The sequence below is a fragment of the Lagopus muta genome, chromosome 3 (genome assembly GCF_023343835.1).
Source record: "Lagopus muta isolate bLagMut1 chromosome 3, bLagMut1 primary, whole genome shotgun sequence".
Lineage (NCBI taxonomy): Eukaryota > Metazoa > Chordata > Aves > Galliformes > Phasianidae > Lagopus > Lagopus muta.
Window position 1 is genome coordinate 67,538,998 of NC_064435.1, and position 22,939 is coordinate 67,561,936.

The 22,939-nt window shown below is 41.1% G+C and overlaps 1 protein-coding gene across 3 annotated transcripts in view; it reads right to left on the reverse strand.

Moving 5' to 3' along the window:
• VWC2 (von Willebrand factor C domain containing 2) overlaps positions 1 to 22,939 on the reverse strand; it is a 54,063-nt gene that overhangs the window by 1,817 nt on the left and 29,307 nt on the right. The window lies entirely within an intron of this gene.

Sequence of the window (22,939 nt, forward strand, 5' to 3'; positions counted from 1 at the left end):
CATTTCATGAGAAATCCCAGGATGTAGAAGTACCAGCCTCTTCTGAATAAAGTCTCTTTTCATGGACAGAATGAAGTATTCCATTTTATGTAAGTCAGCAAGTGCACAAACGTCCTTTTTGTAGTACATTGAAATGACTTCATTTCCAAGGAGGAGGCAGGAGAACGAGCCACTGGCACTAAGTTCACAGCACTAATCTGATCCTTTCAGAAGGTGACATCCTCACATCACTGCAGAAGGCTGCGCATGCTGCATTATCTACAGCTCTGTTAAAAAGAAGTATCTATTTCTGCCTTGAATATCCACACACGTTTGTAAAGCAGCACTAAACCCTACCAATCACCTCCTGTTATTTATGTTCTCAGCACAACTGGGCCCGCTATTCACTGAGAGCACAGAACTGCTGGGGCACAGCCTGGTTATCCTGCAGCATTGCGTGCCACCACCCACCAGGTGGGATGTGCAGCGTGGAGCAGCGTGCTCCCATCCCTTCTGATACTGTGATGCAGCTGAAATTCTGATGGAAAGCTCTGGCAGTCAACTGCCAGCCTGTCTGCCACACCAGTAAATAAATCACAGGTGAAGTTTAATCTTCCACCCCCAGAAATCTGCTGTAGGAACTAAGCCACACACTTTTATTAAAGCATTTTCTCTGAAAACCGGAGGTCGGTGCTAGCTCCACATTTTAAACCACAACTCAAATAGTTCACAGATCAAATGTAATAGTTGTACCTCTGGTTCAGACGGTGCATTCATGCACTGATATAGCAGCCAACAAGCAGATGGCTGGCTCACGTCCAGCTTCTTGTCCACCAGGACCCCCAAGTCTTTCTCCACACATCTCATGTAAAGTTATCTGCATTACTACCCTAGAGTGCTTTTGTGTTTGCCCATCCCTCAGCCTGTCCCTACAGCACACTAAGCAGGAGAGAGGACCCGACCAGTGCAGAAGGATGAGCTGCTGGATACCTCTGCACATGGGGCACTGTCATGCTCACAGCTGAGATAAAGCAATTACTGACTATGCCATTCTCCATGGAATTTTGAGAGATTTCCACTGTAAGCTGCATGGCTCTATATCAGTTAAATACACTATTCTTCTGGGCATACTAAGCTTTCATCCCAAGATGGGTCCATCCTCACCTTAGTGAGATACCTGAGTGTTTTACATGCCAGCTCATAATAGCTTTTTGATATAGAAAGCTGCATGATAAAGAGTTAAAATATTAAAAGTAGAATCCACTTTCCATGAAGAAATTCTCCATGAGACCTGCAAGACCACTTGAAATTCAACCACTATTTAAAAAGCATGAGAAAAACATGTGATGACAATCCCATGTACAAGATTTAATTCATTCTGGAAAAATCGGTGCTACAGGCTATACTTGATTATAAAAACCAGAGAACAAAGTAAAAGCTGTGCAACATATGTAATGTAATTCACTAGAATTCAGAGTGCAAATGCTTCCATTCACTATAGCAGTACTTCAGTGCTATGCGTGACTAATCTTACTTAAATCAGAAAGTTATTAAATGTAAAGAGAACAAGTTCATCCTAAACTGTTAAACTATTTAATATGGGGGAAATGCTTCTGTTGAGAAACCTACAGAATGGCGACATCTCAAGCCATCTGCTTCAGAAGGCTGCCAACAAAACCAAATGACACCAGCAAAGCATGTTGTCAAGCAAGTCTCATGCAACCATTATATGGAAAATCCTGATTCTGCATTTCCATCCCTCATTACTGTAACTGCAAATGTTACCTAAAACTGGCAGTAGTCAACTCACATCCCTGCCTTATCTTTTTCTTTGTGTGTGTACAACATCCTGGGTAATGCGACAGGTAAGGTCACCAATGAAGAGGCTGAATTGACTGTATTACAGCAACACCCCACAGTAAATGCCAGTACAATACGGTTTCAACACTGGAAACAGTTCCCCAGCTCTCCTTTCATTGTTTCTCCAGATCCTAAGACCTCTTCTCCCACCCCAGCCTCTCCTGTCCCTGTGTTATGGGGAAGGCAGTGGAGTGTGGGGAGTTGCCCATCATGGGTATTGTGCTAATGAACCAGTAACTGATACTATTCTTCCTCCTTGGAGGGGAAACTGAGAAATTGAGGATTTTAATGGGCAGTGGGACAAGAAGGTCGAGTGGGCATAGGAAGGGTGGTTTTAGACCAGAAAGTGCCATTTCCTCACTCTCCTTTAGGAGGAAAACAGAAAGTGGTGTCTCCTCCAAACTCAGAGTGGATACGCTGCCTGAAAGGCATGGCATTTGCTGGAACTTCTGCTTTACTTAAAATTGTGCAGTTCATATAGATTTAGTGGGATTTCCAGCTTCCTGTCACAAAGGGCAGGATATTTTGAGAGTTCTTAAATAGTTCTCCAAATTACCTCACTTCGCACATGAGAAGCATTTCAAAGTAAGAGGGGGGGCTGCTCTAATGCCAAAGTGTTGGTGGATTTTCTGGCTGGATGTTACTGGTGTACAGTAAGTCACAGAGTGTAGCTCCTCTCTGTTGCCCACAAAGCAGGCTGCCTGCTCTCTGCCAACCTGCAGGGACACCACTGCAGTGACATCTTGTGTCTGTGCATCCTACAGCAGCAGTGCGTTCTTGGAGCCTATTTTGTCTACTGCACAAACGTCCTGGGCCACATCCCTAATTGAGTATGTTCATATAGCTCTAAGGAAGGTTGTGGTGCTGCACATCTTTGCAGTGAATTAAGATCTTACTGTATCACTCTTAAACCTGGCAGAAAATTCAATATGACCCATTGTACCAATTCCAAGCACAGTTTGAAATCTACCACGACATCATTTGTTTTCCTAAAGCATGTCCTGACGTTGTCAGACTCTGTTTGAGCCATACCATACTGGTACCTGTGGAGATTCCTTTTCCAGGGCTAAAGCACTGCTACTGCTGCTGTCTCAGCAATGCCTCAAAGCAGCAAACTGACTGCAAGCCCTGCGTTGTCACACTGAGCACCAGATTGGAGTGCTTGAAATGTTCGAAACAGTGAATCACAGCTTCCAAAACTGCGTTTGTGCTGGGATGTAATCAATCAGGAGAGCCTATCTGGTGGTTAATTTATAACTGGAGTCTCATTTCTTACATATTTTTAAAAGTTTATAAATGTTATCCAGGTAAATGCAACAATTGCACTCTTCCCCCCTAGCCCCCCCCAAAATTCCTTATGATGATACTTTGCAAAGCTTCCGGTGACTTATGTTTTATGCTTTAGTGTTGATAAACGCAACAATTCAATTAAAATGCAAATTCTATTATCTCAAAAGAGAACAGCCGATACCAATTATCAACAGAGAATGCCCAAGCCACTCACCTACAGAAGCAACAGTATCTGTAACCTTGACAACCTTGCCAGAGATTCTCTGAAGCTTCTCCTCCTCCTCCCCTTCCACCAAACCACAGCTGCTCTCTATAGAGTTGTATCTATTTGCTCTGCAGCCCGCCCCTGATTTTGCATAGGCACATGTTCCTATTAGTTCATAGATACAAGTCATACAAAGTAACCCAGTAAATCATGTTCTAATCAACTGTTTTCGTCAGGTATTAGACAAATTATGGAAATCTGTTCAACTTCAAGTTAATTTGTTTGCCTGGAGAATAAGTCATGGCAAATTTTAGCCAATTAGAACTGCAGTGACAACCTCTGCAATATAATATTCGGATGTAAGACTGCTCTGGGCTTTGGTTTCAGACAAACTGTCTAATAGCTGACCTTTCAGTAGCTCCTCACAGCAGTCAAACAGGTCACTTCTAAGGTATCTGATAGCATACCTGTCTACATTGACAGTTAAACGACAGTCATCACTGTGGTATTACAGCACTTTCTAAATGACATAACTTCAGCATTTAGCATAGCTCCTCTCTTCCCTTCCCTTCCCATTTAACAAAGAGATTTCCAACAGTTAGTACATGAAAGACATATTCTATGCTTGTCCTGGAAGCTTAAGAAGCACACTGTACCTGCAACAGCCAAAAGGTGCAGAGGGAAGTGCATGGGAACAGAGCAAACATGCAGCAACAGTTCCTACCGTACAGTCCCAGTTTCAAGAACTCTGAATCGGAGGAACTGTAAATGGCTCCTGTGTGCCCCGTAGTCATTCGTACACTTCTCTACAATTAGCCTCTCCAAAACCCTGGTGAACACATAAAAGCTTCTACTGCACTTGGTGGCAAGGAGATCCACAGCTCTTGTGTGCAGCATAAATGAGGTTTTTTTGCCTTCTGCCTTCCACCTGCTACATAAATTTGGTTCCCCAAACAGCTCTAGAGGCAGAGGCAACAACAGCCATTCCCCATTTGCTGTGTCATTCCAGTAGCCTGCTACTGCATTCCCCACCTCCCCCATTACCACACCTGCAGACCGAGGAGGCCAGCTCTGTAATCACAGCCCCTGCTGATTTACTTCAAGTCCTTTCTGGTCTCTGTGGAGCAGCCATGCACACGATGAGCAAGCTGCAGAAACACCGCAAACACCACAGACTTGTGCTGTGCCACAGTGATTCTCTACAGTGCTTCCTGTCTCCTTCTTGTGTCCTGACATTTGACTGTGTGTTGTGACTACTGATGGCATTTTCACGAAATTCTTGATTTTATATCAGATGGAATACCTACAGAAATAAATGTTTATCAGAATTATGGAAAGGCTTTGGTTGGAAGGGGCCTTAAAGCCCACCCAGCCCCAACTCGTGCCAATGGCAGGGCTGCAACCCACCAGCTCAGCTGCCCAGGGCCCCATCCAACCTGGCCTTGAGTGCCTCCAGGAATGGGGAACCCACAGCTTCTCTGGGTAGCCTGTCCAGCTCCAGCACCTCAGCACCCTCTGAGTTGAAGGCATATAATCTAAATTTCCCCTCTTCTAGTTTAAAACCATTGCTCCTGTTGCCTTTTGTTGTTACAGAAAACTTTCCTTTTCCAGCAAATTACTTGGCAGTCTTCCACATACTGCTACAACATTTGGTAACTCCAGGAACAAGACAGAGAAGTCTTCCCCTCATGGTTCAGATCCTTCGTCCTGGCTTGGTCATTCCTCAGGCTTCTGTGTGATCTGCTGCAGGCACAGAGGGACTGGCGGCACAAAGGCCTGGAAACAGGAGAAGACAAGCTTTCTTCCTCCACTCCTCGCTGCACTGCTGGGACCCAGTATGTCGCAGCACAAAGTTGACTTTTATTCAGCTGCATCCCAGCTGGAAGCCGCACTTGGGGTCTAAGATCTGAGGAGCAAACCAGGGGTACAAGCTGACCATGCCTGCCTCCCAGCACAGCGCCGACACAGCCAGGTTTGAATGCAGGCCGTGCCTCCCTCATTCCTCTCTCATCTAATCGCATTCTCTGAAGATGGTATCTGCACGTACTTTGTGCCCTTCCAATCTCTAATCTCTTCTAAGGGTCCGTATCTCTCTGACTTGATTTTGTTTCCCTCTCATGTGGATATATATAATACATTTATCTCCTACCGAATGCCAGCCTGTAAGATAAAGCACAAAAAGCAGCTGGCAAAAGCAGTTCGTGAGGAGTGCAGCAGAGTCTCATTCCCTCACAACAATAAGTTCATCACCCTGCTGCTGCTGACGCGCCGACAGCTCCCAGCCCAGTGCAACCTTTTGCTCCCCTCGGTACCTTTCGATGCCGCTGAGCCAAATCCAAAACAGAGTTTTCAATTACAGAAGAAGGATTTGGGTAGACCCAATTTTAAGAGCACTTTAGGACCCTGAGGAGCCATGAACTGTTTCCGTACCTTATCAATGCCTTAAGATACTGGCAGCCAGAGAACCATGGCAAATATCTTAATAGACTCAGTAAATGTGTATGTATGACAGGGAGAATAAAAATAAAGGTATTCATCCATTTGCGGTTTCACCTAGCTGCGGCAGGAAATAATGTGCTGTCTTTCATAAAAGCAGTGTTCTGTTCACGCTAGACAGAGCCTTTGTGCTTTTAAGAATAATAAACTCCCTCCCCTTTTTAGGGTCATGTTTTGTTAGATGCACGGCAAACTGACAGATTGCAAGAAAATACGCCAAAGGCAAAACAATTAAAAACAGTGTTTTGCCATGTTCTTCAGAAGAGTGGGTGTAAACAGCATCTGCTGCCATGGGACAACAGAAGATGCTCAATGAAGTTCTTGTAACAAAATGGGCTGATCACATCCTCAATGGCATGGCTGTCACAGCAGGGATATCACAGCCAGGCACCTGCTATGATTTGCGCATTTGTATGTGTGCATGTGTTGCACATCTTAATACAAAAGATAAAAAAGCCACAATCTAATTCAGGCTTGGGTTTTTATACCCTGCTTATGAGACTCTCAAGCCCTGATTATGATTACGTTCTATTTTCCTTTTAATTTGTCGTACATAACAGTTCTATTGATTAACGTTTTGGTCTGGTTCCCATCCTAAAAATATGACAAGTGTCCAAAAATTTGATGGACCAGCAAAGTAATCTCAGCCCCTGTGACGACACCTGACAGCACTGACCCTTCCCAAGTCCAATTCTCACCACCGTGCACTTTGTGGTGACGTGATCACCTGTGAAACAACCATGCAAAATGCTGTGTATCACAACCAGGGCTGCACAATTACTCCTTCACAGACAGAAATGGCTTGCAAGAAGGGAACAGTGTGTAATCATGTCTACGTGGATCTTTATGTGTATTTGGAGAAGAGAAATTTAGATATCGGCTTTTTGTGTACAGAACAAAAAGCAGCTGAGGCACATCGAACACTCCACAATCAAATACTGCACGAGGCAAACAGAAAGCCTTGGAGCATAAAAGGGTTCAATTAAATATGAGGCTTGAGTGCCACAAAAATAAACTGCATCAAACAACTTCCTTTATCCCTGAAAATATGGGAAGGACTCGAATACTCTACTTACAATGGTTTTCAGAAGTCCTACGGCTCATAAAAGAATATTGTGTTCCACCCAGAAACAGCACCAATTAGACATGAGCTGAGCATTCTGTCTATCTCTCAGCGAATTGTATCAACACTTTGAGCCAGCAAGCGGCACATCAGTTTTGCACACAGCTTTCTTGCAGCTCCACCACCACCCAGGTGACAGGAAAATGAGAGATGGGTTGTAATGCTTTGGGAAGAGTCACTTTAGAGACCTTTGACAAGGAAAGACTCACAGAAAGGCTGCCAGGAGCATGAAGTTAACAGGGTGAATCCTTCCCCCTTCAGCTGTTTTTTCACCCAGTGATTTCTGGGCCTAGTGAGGTTCAGTGCCTGGTGAATGATCACACACCTCTTGGCCCCAACCTCTCTTAGCCTCACCAGGACACATCAGACTGTTCTTCAGATTCAGAAAGCTGCATGAAATGCCTCTGCTGAGAGATCCTGAGCAAGTTATCCTAAAAAACTACTGGGCAAATTAGAACAAGCTTTGCACTTTCAAACGCATGCGCTAAGGGCCAGTAATTTAACGCATCAGAACACTACTAACATAGGAACTAAAAGCATTCTAATTTGAAAAACCACTGCTGCACTGGCTGCCATGCAGTCCATCAGCCAGGCTGGTTAGGTCAACAAGAGGTATGCAGTAACACACAGGGTTGGACGGATCTGGAAAAGTGCACAAAGTGCAGCATGCTAATGCGTGTTCAAGAATTCTTACAGAAAAAATGCCTTAAGACTTCAGCTACATTGAAAGCTAAAGTGGTACTCAAGTACAGTATAACACAGCTTTGGCAGTCAAGTGGAATAAAAATCTGTGTTTTTCTAGTTACTTCAGACCATTGGAAAGTGAGAATAGGTACAGAAGGTTACCAGTGGCTACCAATTGCTACTAGTCGTTCAATCAAAACAACAACAAAACAGTACTGGCCAAGTGTCAGCCATTTTTTAACCTTATTTTAGAATGAATACACTGCACCATGTTAAATCAGGAATCGTTCTTCTTAATGAAAACTACTTATAAATAAACACTAGAGCCACTCAGTTCCAGAAAGACTGTTTCATCAGACAGTAATTAACTACTTTCCCAACTAAACACTCCTCTTGCAAAATTAGGTGATTTATAAGGGTTTGGTTTGGCAGTTTTGTTATTCTTGCTTTCCCAGGGGCTTGCCTACACACACGGATTCCTAGGCCCTCATCCAGTTTCCTTGGCAATGGCTTTCTCTGGTTGTACTTGTAGAGATAGAGCTAACAAGGCTCTCTAGTTCATCTACTGAAGTGACACAAACTAAACTAGAAGAGGCAGCTGTACTGGAGGATCACAGTTTGGTGTCACAAATGCTACTTGCAGTGTAATCTTACACAGCAGTGCTGTGAAAAACATGGTTAAGAACAGACACAGAGATTAGGAGTTCAGACTCTTAAAGGGAGTAAAGTTTGTGCACTGACAGAAATAAATGGTTTGGAGTATCAGAAGTGTTAACTTCATACCAAGATGGTCGTCTTCTAGCAATTTCTAGAACATATGTACAGAGTTGTGCTCATTACCCATTTCCTCTGAGTTCAGTGACAAAAGGTGAGCATTCAGCAAAGGCTGGCTGCAGTGCACAGATATCATCCCTCAGTTGCAGTTCGTTGTATGATGAAGCACCATCTTAGTCTGTGGTGATCTCTGAAAAAAGGCTTCCATGACCAGAGCAGGAGTTGCAAAACAGATTCCCTCCTCAAACAGTCATATTGAGTTCATATAATGAATTCTAACAACATCCTCTGCATGCACTTTTGCCTTTATTCACTAAAATAATAAGCTGTATTTCCAAGACTGGAAAAACGAGTTTACTTCATTGGAGACAGAAAAGAAAATGAAAAGCCTCTTTGCTCATCAGTCCTAATGAATTACCACTATTCTGAGGTACGAAAATTTCCAAGGTGTACAGTTGTAATTGCTGGTCATTTGAAGTTGCTGCAACATTACATGAATATATGTGAAACCAACAGAGGTGTAAAGTTTTCTCAAGATGAAATTCTTTATGAAATTTAAGATGCGCCTACCCAAGTTACTCCACAACTGAGAAAATCACAGTATTATGGATAAAAGACAGGTTATTCCATGCTTTCCATGCTACAAAATCAATAACACTACCCTTTCTTCCACTTTAATGATTTTTCCCCGGTGGTTATGAAACACAGAACTAAGACAGCCTACTTTGGAAAGACTGCATTTTGTACCTGTTCTAGAAGAGAAAAAATGAGGGGCAGAACAAAAGCAGTGCTGTGAAAGAACAACCTCCTTCTCAGTGGTGCCCCTGCACAGCTCTGTACCCATGGGGCCTTGATGATGCCTGGGGAAACTCTGGCCTGAGTCCCTTCTTCAGGGAGCAGAGCACAAATTTAAGGCTCAGTTCCTGACAAGGTTTTAGGACTTTGCCTACAGAGAGCTACTTAGAAATGCAACCAACAGCTAAATAAATCTAAATATATTAAGTTGCAACTTAATCCACCATTGTATTGTAGAAGACGATTCTCTCATGTTTCCATTTCTATCACAATTCATTAATCAATAACTATTCAAAAGAGATGCTTTAGAGTAAGAAGAGAGGGAAACCAGAAGACAGTTGATTCACTGTGAGGCAAAACAGTCAGAAGTGATGTTGGAAAAAAAAAAAACAAATTAGTGAGAACACAAGCTGTAAGGAAAAAGGCAGTTTTTAAAAGATCATCTATGCTTACATGGAAAGACAGGTGATTTGAAGCGAGAGACATGAATTATGAAAAATTCAGGAACTGGTTTTCTTACTACTGAAATTGTCTCTGGGAGTTACACAAATCCTTTCATCCTAGATGAGTACTGCAGCACAGATATTGCATATCATTTAAAGGTGCAGACATAGAAGGTTATGCACTAGCTAAAATAAATTTTCTACATAATATTGCTCTACTTCTTCATTTTTGGTGTCAGAGTTCAGTGCTGATTTTTACATGTGCATAATTAAGACTGTCATTTGACACTGTAGCACTCTTCAGCTGTCTTAGTGCACACTTTTCTTCTCCATTACACAGGCCTAAAACTAGGAGGAAAGCAGCAAAGGAGTGAATCCCCTTAGAGTAGCCATGTCTATGTACAGGAATATATTTATGTAGTTGTGGGTTAGGGTCTTGTGAAAGAAACTTAATACGAGGATAAGCCATTCCCACTGCAAATTTTTAAGAGATAACAATGGATCTATTTTATGTATTTAGCCACCAACTCTAACATCACTGGAAGGACTGTTTTGGCTAGAATGAGGCAACAGTTGAGAGGAGTCAGATAGTAGGATACAGACATAACTTCAAAAGAAATCAAGGCTCATGCAGCAGTTGCAAGACTACAGTCTAAGCAACAGAAATTCATCTATGAAAGTGATGAAGTGGGAAGCTACATGATATTTTCTGTCACTGGCTGAACATTTTACATATCCTATCACTAAGCCATAAGCAGACACTACCAACATTACATAATCTACTGTTCATAGGAGCAGTCACTTCAAGCTCCAGCGAAGATGCTCTTGAAAAAGTAGCAAACCAGGCCTTATTGAAGTAACAGACCAGAAAAACTGCCTTGGCTAAGAACAAACTGCCCACCAGACAACAGGCCCCAAAGCTGGTCAAGCTGGCAGAGGGTTAAGCTGGTCTGCTTCCAAGACTTCTCTTACTTTTTTTCCCCAGCACATCAGACTTCTGGAGCAATTATTGAGGCACAAAAGCCAGTCTTTGTGTTTACTGTAATAGAATTATTGTAAACTTATTCTTAAACATTTCCACACGTTATATGCTTCTTCTTATAAAATTATCTCCAAAGGCAAGTAATAAGGAAGAAAAAAGTCTGGAGGAAAAACAGCTGGCACTTTTATGTTTATCTGAAAGCCATGTTTGTTTTCTTCTAGGCAAAACTGGAGCCTTAGGAACTCATAAATGATTCCCAAGACACTTTGAACTGATTTTCACAAAACTCAGATTATTGCACCAGAAAAAGAGTAGTAAATAAAATGAAAGTGGCAAAACTAGAAATTACACTTGATTTTTCTACTTAAGTTACTACTCCTAAATATCCTATAAGCAGCAATTAAAAGCTCAATTTATGATTACAATGATAGTCACTCCATTTGTCTTTAGGGCATTCTTCCACACTGTGGTAATAAAAATGATCCTTCCTCACCTATAGTACACACAGCATTTGCAGGAGGATGGCCAGGAAAAATGATGTGGATAGTAAGTTATTAGTTTACAGAACCCCCCTGGAAGACAAAACTAAATTAAAAGCTGGAGCTCTTCATTACAGAGTGGATCAAATTTAAAGTATGTGAGATTACGAGATGTAGAAGGGAAATGTTTCCCAGAAAAGAAGCAGTGTCCTGTCGAAGGGGGAATAAATATCAATACAAGGGAAATAAACCAGCAGCTTCTCTGAGTCATTTCCTTTTGCACTGTGATTTATTCCTGTCTTGTGCATGGACTGACCTTGCAAATATTCCTTTTGCACTTGATACCAGAAGCTTTAGTAGCACAGTGTGTGCTTAAAAGTCTACACACACTAATGAATTAGTAATTTCTTCTCTAATCCTTTGTTCCAACTACGTGTGCAGTTTATGCATGTACCACTGAAATTGGTGTATTTAAGTGTATATAAAGACGGTTTGGTGAGGAATCTTCACAGAGTGTGAGCTTGAGGTATGTTCTTGAGAGAGAAAGGAGAAGTGGTCAGAAGAGGAGGAGTTTTAAGAGGAATCTCATTTCCACCAGGAAATGAATAAGAACCACTGCGGTCCTTTTCAACCCAGGCTATTCTATGATTCTATGATCTGTTCACTTTCTTAAGCACAAGAATAAAAATTATTTTTCATACATTTCTCCCCTTGTATTTTGAAAAAGGGAAAATAACCTATATTCTTTAGAAGAAAGTAAGTTTCCCTTAAAATTGCAGTACAGAGGCACTAGCCAATTTCTAACAAGCATTCAATATATGCTCACTGTCTAAAATGCATATGGAAATAACGTTTCTTTATTATTATTTCACAGACTAACAAGGGATCATTTTAATTCTAAGCAGCAATCACAAGAAAAAAGGGAATAATTTTTAAGGAAAGCCTTGACCATAGTGCTGTGAACAAGATCACTTAAAATAGGTTAAGGCACTTTGGGATGGAGTTAGATGTAATTTGTAAGATATCAGGCAAATTGCATGGAGTAAAGAACCAAAGAGTCTTCCCTTGAGTTTGAGCGTGTGTTGATTTCTACTTTATTAGGAACACTGCTTTGGGTGCCCACACTAAGAGCAGGGCAAAATAATCCAGTTGCAAAGATAAGATTCTCTGAGGGAATCATATGCAAACAGAAGCAACTCATCTTCAGAACGCCTGTCATAAACTGTACACTTAAATGCATCTTCAGCTAATGCTGCAAACACTGTAACTGCCAAACGATACTGGGATAAAGTCAAAATACCCGACCATAGTTGAATAATCAGATTGACAAATTTGGATTCCAAGCTTTAAGCCTTCCGGGCATGTTGTCATTTTCCCTGGGCACAAAGTCTTAGGAAATAAAGCAACTCTACACCTGTAATTATGAGATTCATATTTTAGCTAATTATGCTGTATTTATTCATACTAAATAAAACTATGTTGACAAGTAATGATTGAACATAGATACTGATAAGTCACAAAGGCTAACTCTTAAAATGTCAGATATAGTGGAAGGTAGCAAGAGAAACTTTGCTTTCCATCTCTTTAGTACTTCCTCTTCTCAGCCTTTCCATCTTTTTAAAGCACAGCTTTTAAAAGCTGCAGTCACTTATTTTTCCCAATAACTAATCTATAACAAGTTCTTCCTGCAGAAGACGTTGCTTCTAAAAGAACATTTCTAACAAAGGATTCTGGTTAAAAGCAAGGTTCCACTTCAAGGCAGCTAAAAAGTAAGAAAAAATGTCTAAAGGAAAGGGCTAGCCTGCCTACCCATCTTTGACAGCATTCAATTCCTATTACAGACAGACATCCTAAGCCTCGTTTTTTTATTTGTTTTCTATTAATCAGAAGATTTTAAGAGAAGCTCCCGGCCTCACCCCTAGGTGTTTATTTTCTCTTTTGAGATGTTCCTGTGCCCTGTGTTTGGTTTTCAAGTGTTAGCTACACAAAAGGATAGCCAAATTGAAAGAAGACATTTAGCCACCTAGATCTAGTAGAATAGTGTGCACTTTGGCCATGTGGCAAGAGGAGGAATGAGGAATGATGGAAAAGAAGAATTTGGAAAAGAAGAAATGTGAAAAAATAGAGTAAAGAAGTCAAACAATCCTCCTTGTCCTTCAAAAGAAATATGGAGTCCTTCTTTCCTATCATTTTGAAACACAAAGAAATTTTCCACGTCCTAGTGGTATTTATATTTTCCAGAAAGCCACCTCCTTTAATGATTAAAAAAATACCTGGGACAGTATTTGGGAAATCTGGGAGCGAAAGCGCACACATCCATTAAGAATGCATCCCAAATGCAGCTGGCACAGCAAAGCAAGTATTGCTTTTGCCTTTGGAGCCCCCGTTACTCATTGTAGGGAAGAGAGAAGGTTGACCTCCCCTCGGGGTCTTACCCAAGGCCCTTTTGGGATGCACTGGCCACCAATGTTTGCAGCTCAGTCTGAAGGACCAATCAGGGGCAAGGGCTGCAGTGTTCCTAAGCTGAAACCTGCATGTCTGTATGGTCCCAAACTAGGCCCAAGGCACTGGAAACACTTCAAAAGAGTTTATCTAATATAAATCAAACACACTGAGGAACACCCTTTCTTCCTCCAAGTATCAGAGAGTGCATGAGCACCTCACATCAAAGCAAGCTTTCTCAAGCCCACCTCAATGTCAGGGCTGTTTGCATCACAGTCCTCAGTGCCACCATACTTTCATTATTTTGCTGGCTAAACAAATCCCCTGATCACCACATGCACACAAGAAATACAATCTGGTATTCAATTTTTCTGTCTTCTAATATGTGCGTTTTGTAAAATAAAATGAACATGATTGAACAGCTCTAAGCTATCATTGCATGTGACCTCCTCTCTCCACATCTTCTGACTCGGTCTGATCCTCTTCCTTGTCAGATTACCTCTCTTTCTCACCCTCAGCCCCTCCTGATTTCTGACACAGCTGTAGGAGCCCATCTGTTGTACAGCAACAGAGCCTTGAGATACCTGTGAAGTGAAAGACCTGATCAGCAAGCTGGGACATACTTCACCTGTTTTTCCCTTTCTTATATCCGAAACTGCCACAAACTGCAAAGGTATTACAGAACTGTTGCAAAACTGTCTAAAGGAGATAAGGATTGCTCTCTTGCGCAGAAAAATATTTCAGAACATACTAATTAGTAAGTTATTATGGATGGGGAGAACCCCACATATTTTCCGGATTTCTGGCTTGGAAAAGTTTTCCTCACCTGGTGAAGGATTTAGAGTTTTTTACTAAAAAAAAAAAAAGCGCAAGTTTTCAAGGCTATTTCCATTTCAGATATTTAAAGACAGAAGGTTTATGTACCCAAACATTCGCTTTTAATGTACAAAGCAACGATGCACAAGCAGAGGACCTACGTGAGCAAAATCAATTCCTTCCCCTTGCTGTGAGTTTGTATGAGAGACCAGGGACATCAGCTTTATGCCTTGAGTCTGTAAAATGGGAACAATCGCTGTGGGCTGTATGGGGGGTAGAATCTCTCAGAGGTGAAACAAGAGCACATAGCAGTGGGGAGCTCTGCAGCTTCCCACAGCAGGTGGCCAGCAGAATGGACACCCTGTGCTGAGCAGCTCTATCTTTTAGCAGGAACCAAATAAACCTGATAAGCCTGCTTTGGTTTCTGAAAGTGGGGCAGTTGTACCAGGACTAATTCTGGGGGGGTAAGGCCTTGAGATGACACTGCACTATCAGTTTCTTCTTCAAGCAAATACCAACTGCTGCTGCAAAGCTGCAGTCCAGAGGAGCTGCCATCTGACCACTTTTGTCACAAAACCTCAACTCTGCAGGGGATTATTAAATCTATTAGATACCCCACCACAAGTTTATATCTGTGAGGGGAGACAGATTCACTAACCCATAAAAGACAGGAAAAAAAAGTGCAAATGGTGCTAATTGCAGAACCTAAAATTATTTCACCCAAGCATTAATTCTTTCAGAAAAGGATCATTTTCATTAATTTGCAATAAAGCAAGTTCATTGTTAGAGCAGTATTTCCATTTTCTTCTGGCCAAAACCACGTAAGTGAATGAATGAAGCCACTGGCAGCCTTGCATTTCACCACCAAAAGCCAATATGAACGCAAAACTGGGATTATTAAATATTCAAAGCCCTGTACCACCCAAAGCTCTACAGGCAACTGTTGTTTGACACAAAGAAGAAAATGCAACTGTCCCATCTTTAATGGCATAAATAATCAAAATGACTGTTATTAAACATCATTCTATACTCAATATTCTTGTTGCAATTTCACTAACAGGACTTTGTAGCATTTGAACAACTTAGTATGCTTGTGAGTATAAGACTAGAAAAGGTATTTTAAAACATCAGCATCAAACATGATCTGATATGCTGAGGAAATTTTTTCTAGGTATGGTTTATATATGTTGAAAATATACAAGAATATACTGAAGAACCAATGCTTCTCTGCATTGCCTCAGCTCGCTTTGTATGCCTCTCAAATAAGTCTGGATTTTAATGTCTGCTCCCATACAAGACCTTTTGAAACTCTTACACAGCATGGCTTTATACCGTAAATCCCAAGGGTCTGAGAGATCTGGAAACTATCATATTATGCTGAATCTGTATTCCCCAGTGGCCTAAGCTTCCAGAGATCCCTCCAAGGGCATGTTATTTTCTGTGTAGGATTTTACTTTTCTGCTATAACAGTAGGAAGACTGAAACCTTTTGCTCTGTGATCCATTAATGATAGCTGTAGCTTACATACTGCTGTGCAGTACACTGTGTCCAAAGGATACAGTTCTTTGATCATCCAGGCCACAGCATGGATCCCATGCTAATAGGAATGCATATTGCTGCTCAACACAGATAAAATGATTTCTATTTGTATTTGAAACTTGCATTTTCAAATCAGTTCTGCATATATTGGCCATAAACATATATATTGTAAAACAGCTAAGAAGCATAGGGTCATTCAATTTACACAACACTACTTCTACATAGGCTTTGCATAGCTGAGAATACACTGGACTCACATTCAAATGTGCCACTCAGAAGAGAAAACATCACCACACACAAATCCCAGGTCAATAAAAAGATCATAATACAAGAATAATACATGTATCTTCTCTGGCTGTTTCTGTGCTACGGTGATGTGCACACATACACACAGACAGAGGACCATCACAAAAAGCAACTGAAAAACAAGAACTGTAATAACAAATACTAATATTTATTGTTCCATCAAAGACCCTGATCGTGATACAACACATGACTAAATAACAAAACTTGCTCTATCATAACCTGCTGCCAAGCAGGAAAAAAAAAGATGGATAAGAGAAAGGGAGTACCATTCACATCTAAATACAGGGGATTCCTAAAATCTCATTTGTTCAAAATGACAAAGAAATTGTATCAAAGTAGAGGGTTGTATGAACATGCTTAGCAGCATTCACTGCATGTGAAAAATGAGTTAGATCCACGGCTGTTATACACCAGATTACCTCCGCTGACTTCCAAATATCACAGAAAGGCCAGGGTTGGAAGGGAGCTCAAGGATCGTGAATCTCCAACCCCCCTGCCACATGCAGGGGCCACCAACCTCCCACATTTAATACTAGACCAGGCTGCCCAGGGCCATATCCAAGCTGGCCTCGAACACCTCCAGGGAGGGGCTTCCCCAACCTCTCTGGGCAGCCTGTTCCAGCACCTCACCACTCTCTTTATAAAGAGAGATTCAAAAATAGGAACTTGAACAACATGTATTATTTCAGCCCTGCTGAAAATGTGGACTAATTCTATACTGCTACACAGATAAATATATGAACATATATATAGGCTAGAATTTAAGTGTTTCCTTTTTGAAGACAGGCCTAAACTTTTAGCATACAAACAGCAACTTTGTAAATGGAAAAGAAGTGAAGACTTCAGTCTGATAGGGACAAATCTGCCAGCTGGAAAGGTGCCTACTTGTACAAGAAATAAGTATTTCTCATCAATCACAGGCACACAACAGGGCACAGTGGGAAATGTGTGATGCAGAGACACTTGTTTTGTGTTAGGAGATAATTTGGAAGAACAATTGGATCAGGCTTTGAAATGGATCAGCATGAAACATGTGATGACCAGGTTGGTGGTTGAAAAGATTTCTGAAAGCACTTTGAAAACATTGCTGGAACATCTTCTGAAGCAGACCGAAACATAAGTCTCCAGCAAAAACAGCTGAAAGCTCCTCAGGGACTTACATGCACCAGAGGCATCCTGCAGTCCACCCCAGTGACTACTGCTTCTGAAAGAAAGAGCAAGGCTTGAGATCACAGTAAGTGCCTTTCCAAGCACAGCTGGAGGGATCCGAACTAAATATGGAAATGTGCACAGCCCCCACAAAGGTGCCCCAGGGGAAAGGGGGAGGCAGTGACAGAGAGTACACACAGAGCAGCTTTTGCATCTCCACCATCTTTAACTCTGCCCAGAAGAAACGCAAGGGACAAGCACTGCGTGCTGGGAGCCTGCAAAGCCCTGGGAGCTAAGCCCCTCAGACACTATGGTCTGTCTTAAGAAACTAGAGCAGTTCTATCCACAGCAGATGCAGACATAAGTTGCAGAGAGTTCTTCTAGAGTCTATAGCTGACAAATTTCTATCATGTATGTATGTTGCCTGGGATGTTTGCCTCACTAGCACCTATTTCAAGCTGGTAAACCTCTATGGCCTAGCTTAATTATCAGAACAACTTACAGTAAGAAACAAACTTTTTCTTTCTTTCTGAAGCTCTTGCAAAATCACTCCCTCCTTCTCATCAGAGTTTTATACTGTGTATAGAAACTACATTAAACAGTACTAGATTCTACAAAGATGGGTAGAAGCTTAGGGTAAAAAATAGTCACTCTGGACATGCTGGACTAGATGGGCATTTGAATTTCAGTTCCTGCTAGCTCAGGAGATGATGCAAATAGGCACAGATGCCAAGCAGTTCTAGCAGTTGACTAATAAATAAGAATGGGCTGCTAGAAGGATGAAGAGACAAATACTGGAAGATGAGGAGACAAGCACTAGCATGTCTGAAATAATGTCACTTCCATTAAGCTGCATGAGTCCAACTACAGGTCAGGGACTTCTAAAACTTGAGGAGAGTTCCTACTGATCTGGATGTGTAATTAAATATATTGGACAAGGACATTTTAAAAGCACCTAAACGACTGTTCTTGGCTTAATGAATTTCGTCTATCCTGCTCAAGACATGGAAGTTGTCCATTTGCCCAATTGCTTTCAGAAGAACACAAAAGGCAGAGAGTCTGCACACCAGGCATTTATGCATATTTTCAGTGTGAAACATCAGCTTCTAAGGCTCTATGCTGGATGGCGCTCTCACAACAGATGCGTACACAAAACCACACACTGAAGTTCTTCACAGTGGAAAAAATGCTGTTCTGAATGCTAGCATCCCTACATCTCATGTTCTTTTGTTTGCCACAAGAGTACCTTTCAAGATGGTCACTGAGATGAAAGCTGAATGTCACTGTCAGTTTTGTTGGAACTTGGGTTACTACAGGTGCACAAGTGTTGGAAAATCCTTGTGTCATTAAAAAACAAACCAAACAAACAAACAAAAAGCAAAAAACAAATGAGACCTTTCTGAAATGGATCACGTTACCATTTTTCCAAACAAATATGATGGACCGCGCAATGCGAACCACAGAAGAGGCAAGTTTCAGCTACTGTCACAGGACATATTGTCATGGAATATTCTACAAGTTGCCAGGTCTTCATGCACACAGCTATTCTAGCTCCTGGCAAAACTTTGAATTGTTGTACAGTATCAATGAATAAGGATGCTGGTATTAACTCCTGAATTTACAGTTTTTTCAATGACAAACCACTTGTACAAGACTGCTGAGAAATGTGTTGTAACTGAGCAATCTCAAAAGATGGGGCGTAAGTTGTGCTGATATTTTAGGATCCAAAATGATCACTCAGCTATTGGATCAGGAGTTCCAACAGAAAACAAATGTTCAGAGCTCCACAGAAAGTGCTCTATAAAGATCTCAAGAAACTGATTTAGATCAATTTATAATGCTTCAAACATAAACAACTGGACATAAGCGAGTCTCTGACACATCTTGGACCTTTTCTTACACTGCTGGTAACAAGTGAGACTCAAAAAAAAAAGAGAGCTATTTTCTTTAATTTTATTCAGAGGAGCAGTGCAGTACAAGGCCTACTAAGAACTTTCCAAGACCATATATTGAAGTTATTGATAATATAAATCTGATTCAAATAATCAGTGCTGTTAACATTAAGTTTACAGAATACATCCAGTTATCAGCTCTACATGAAAGTGCAGAACTTCTCTGAACTTGCAACATGTTAAAAGGAATCATTTTTTTAAATGACTTAAGACACAGGATGGAGCAAAAGCATTCATATGGATCATATAGCTGCAGGTTACAGAGAAAAGAAACAGAGAAGAAAAACAACCTCATCAGCATTTACTGAAAGCTCATGAACACGTGGGTCAATGAAAGCAATCCCAACCAATGTAGCAGTAGAGAGACTCTAAGGAATAATTTTTTCAAGCCGCTGGTTAATTTCTTTGCTTCTGGCAAAGTACTGATAATCCAACTTCTCAAATCACCTTTCCATCACAAACAAATGACTTTGCTTGCTCTTCCATCTTCACAAAGCAGATTGAAGCCGACAATACTAGTGCTAAATGCCTACACACATGGCATTCTGCGGGGGCTCAGTAATGACAGAACTTATCCAGTGCAAAAAAAATTCAGAACATGCAACAATTTAAGTACAGATTAACAATTTGTTAATGTATGGGCTGAAAGCTTGCATAGCACTGAGGTCTTTTTGATGTGACACCTGATAAATGCACTTGTAGGCAAAGAAAGCTGGGAGCTCAAAATATTTGGATAGAGGTTTGTTGATGAATATATTCCTTTTTGTGTGTGTGAATGCATACAGTGCTTGTACTGCTCTCTCTCAGAAACGTCAGGAATTCATATGCCACCTCCACATCCCTAAAATCACATAACTTATCAATTAACACTTCCCGTTGCCGAGCTAACATGTGCCAAAGCAAAAACTGACTCTTTACCACACAAAAATTGCCTCACCCAACATACAGGAAAAGAAAAGTTTCAGCTGGAAATACCCACAGCAAGCTTTTGCTGCCAGGATCAGCAGGTTATGGATGGATAGCTATATAATAAAAGGAAGACTAGAAATTCAGTGGATTCCAAAGAAGGCTCCATGGCATTTCAAATTCATTATCCATAAAGATGGTGCTTTATCAGAGAACATAAATCGGAGATAAAAAAATCAGAGATAAAACATATGTATGCAGCTAAAGTATTACAGTATACTAGGAAACAGAACACTGTCAGTGAAAGTAATTTCCTCTTACACATAATTGCCAAGATCACAGTGTTGTGTATAGTGCTTCTTTAGAAGGAACGGAAAAAATTCCTAACACACATATGCAACAGACATACATGCATGCTAGCTGTCCATTAATGAGGTGGAGAAGAGTTCACTGCAGTCAATACTGCAGGAGAGCTCAGCTCCGCCGCAGGCACCTTTCCTCAGTGCAAGCTTAGTGCTTGGTCTGCTAGTGAATGGCAATGGTTCATCTTGGATGAAAACTCACAGAAAGGAAAAGCAGAAGAAAATCTTTACTCTGCAAGATGAAATTTAAGGTTGTAGGTCTTATTATGGCTTGGTTTTGGTTTGCTTGTTTTGTTTGTTCAGAAAAGCCCAAGAAAACAGGAGTTTCAGGACCTTCACAGAATAACTTAAATGTGTGCAGAAGCGCAGACTACATTTTCTCCTGCTTGGGAATGTTGGCTACCTCCACTCAGACTATGTCATGCTGGAACAAAACCAACTGCATCTGAGTGAATAACAGGAGGACAATTTAGACAAACCTGTTTTTACCTCTTTAGCCCCTTCTGTAAAGCATCTGCCAACAAGAGAAAAAAAATGGCCTTCTGACAGCTGTTTCAAGGAGCAGCAAATCCTTCAGAGTCATGACAGCATCTCATATGTCTGGCTCAGGATTTCCTTGTGCTGTCCTGGCAGGTAGCTGGGATGAGAGGGGAGTCTGCTTACAGCAACCAATGGAGTTGTCTGTTCCTCAGATCTCAAGAAAAGAAACTGGTTCAGAGCACTGTTAGCATTGGATGTGTGCTTATGGACAGCTACTACAGAAGAGATGATGTCTTAAGTGACATAGACCCAGCATCACTACCATTCTCCAAAAACTACTAGTCGACTCTATGGTCATCTTACACTAATTATGAAGCGTACAGTTTAATTCCCTTATCTCCTGTTAAGGCAAACATCACCAAAAATGTACTCTAATAATCAAATTAAAGAAAATAAAGAGTAGTGCAACTGTGATCACAGTCTCTGTAGTGAAACACCAGTTTGTGGTTACTCACGTCTGAAATACTGAGAATTATTTACTAATGTTTAAACCACTTCAACTATGATTTTCACACAGGGTTTGAACATAGCAATACCACTCAAAGACAGCTTCAAATAAAGAAATAATTATTCACAGGCTTCCAATTTTAAGTAATGCTTCCTGTTGCAATAATAAAGTATGATTAAAGTATGGCTGGCCAATGGAGTTTCACAGTTCTTATTTCTTACAGCAGCTTTTACCAAGTTTTAAAGTTGAAATCATTAATTCAAACCCTTAAAATGTCGACATGGTATGTTTACTACCAAGTATTAAAAATAATTGGGTCATTATCATTAAAGCTCCTTAACTGACTCCAACTTGAAAGTGCTTGGAATGGTTGAAATACAATGTTTAAAATGAACATGTTTTTAATCCCATTTTTAATGCTATGTGATCTAAACAACCAAAACATCAAAGACTGCACACTTTTTAACAGATTTTTCACTTTAATCACGTCCAAATTTCCTTTTCATTTTCCCCTTTGTCCCTCTCCTTTCAGTGTTCCTATTTATTTTAAGTTATATTAAACACGCAGCAAAGAAAGATGTGAAATCCTAAACCTGCTCCTGAAGGCACAACCCCTGCAGTGGTAGCCCCCCTTCATTCACTCAGGCCACTCCATTACCTTTTCCAATAATCATTAGCTTCACAGCACAGACAAATGACTCAACATATTCTCTAATTATCAGTAATCTAAAGATGACTTCCATTCACAGAGAAAGTGACAAACAACTCTGGTGTGACGGTTCTCCTAGCTTCATACGCTGTGAGTGGAAAAAAACATCACTCACATATTACAAAGGATGCTGAATATGAATACAGAGGCCAACAGACAGGGAAGTGATGTTCTCTGCTCAAACAGTATGTAGCTGTTGAACTTTTGGAGGACAAGAACTGCAAGGAAGCCTCCCGCCCACTTAGTCAGTGTCCTCTAGTAGTGCTATGGTGGTAGGATAGGAATGGCACATCCAAAGACGGCAGTGGAGAGGTGTTTACTTCAGATTCATGCTCACAGAGCTGGCAATTAAGATTTTAAGTGCTTTAGTAATTAATAGTTGATGGTTGGGCTTGATGATCTTAAAGCTCTTTTCCAACCTAAGTGATTCTGACTCCATCATCAGTTTGGTCCTGCTGACTTCCACCTGATGCTAGCAAAATTTCAGTTGACTGAAGTACCAGTTGGCTTGATACCACACCTGACCATCATACTGTGACGTGCTAATATATATCCATTAAATCACCAGGCGTTTTACAGATGACACACTTCCACAAGTGCGTGAAGCCTCCCAGCACTGCATCCGTGTCCTGCTCAGCACAGCTAGTCAGACTGGCTCAG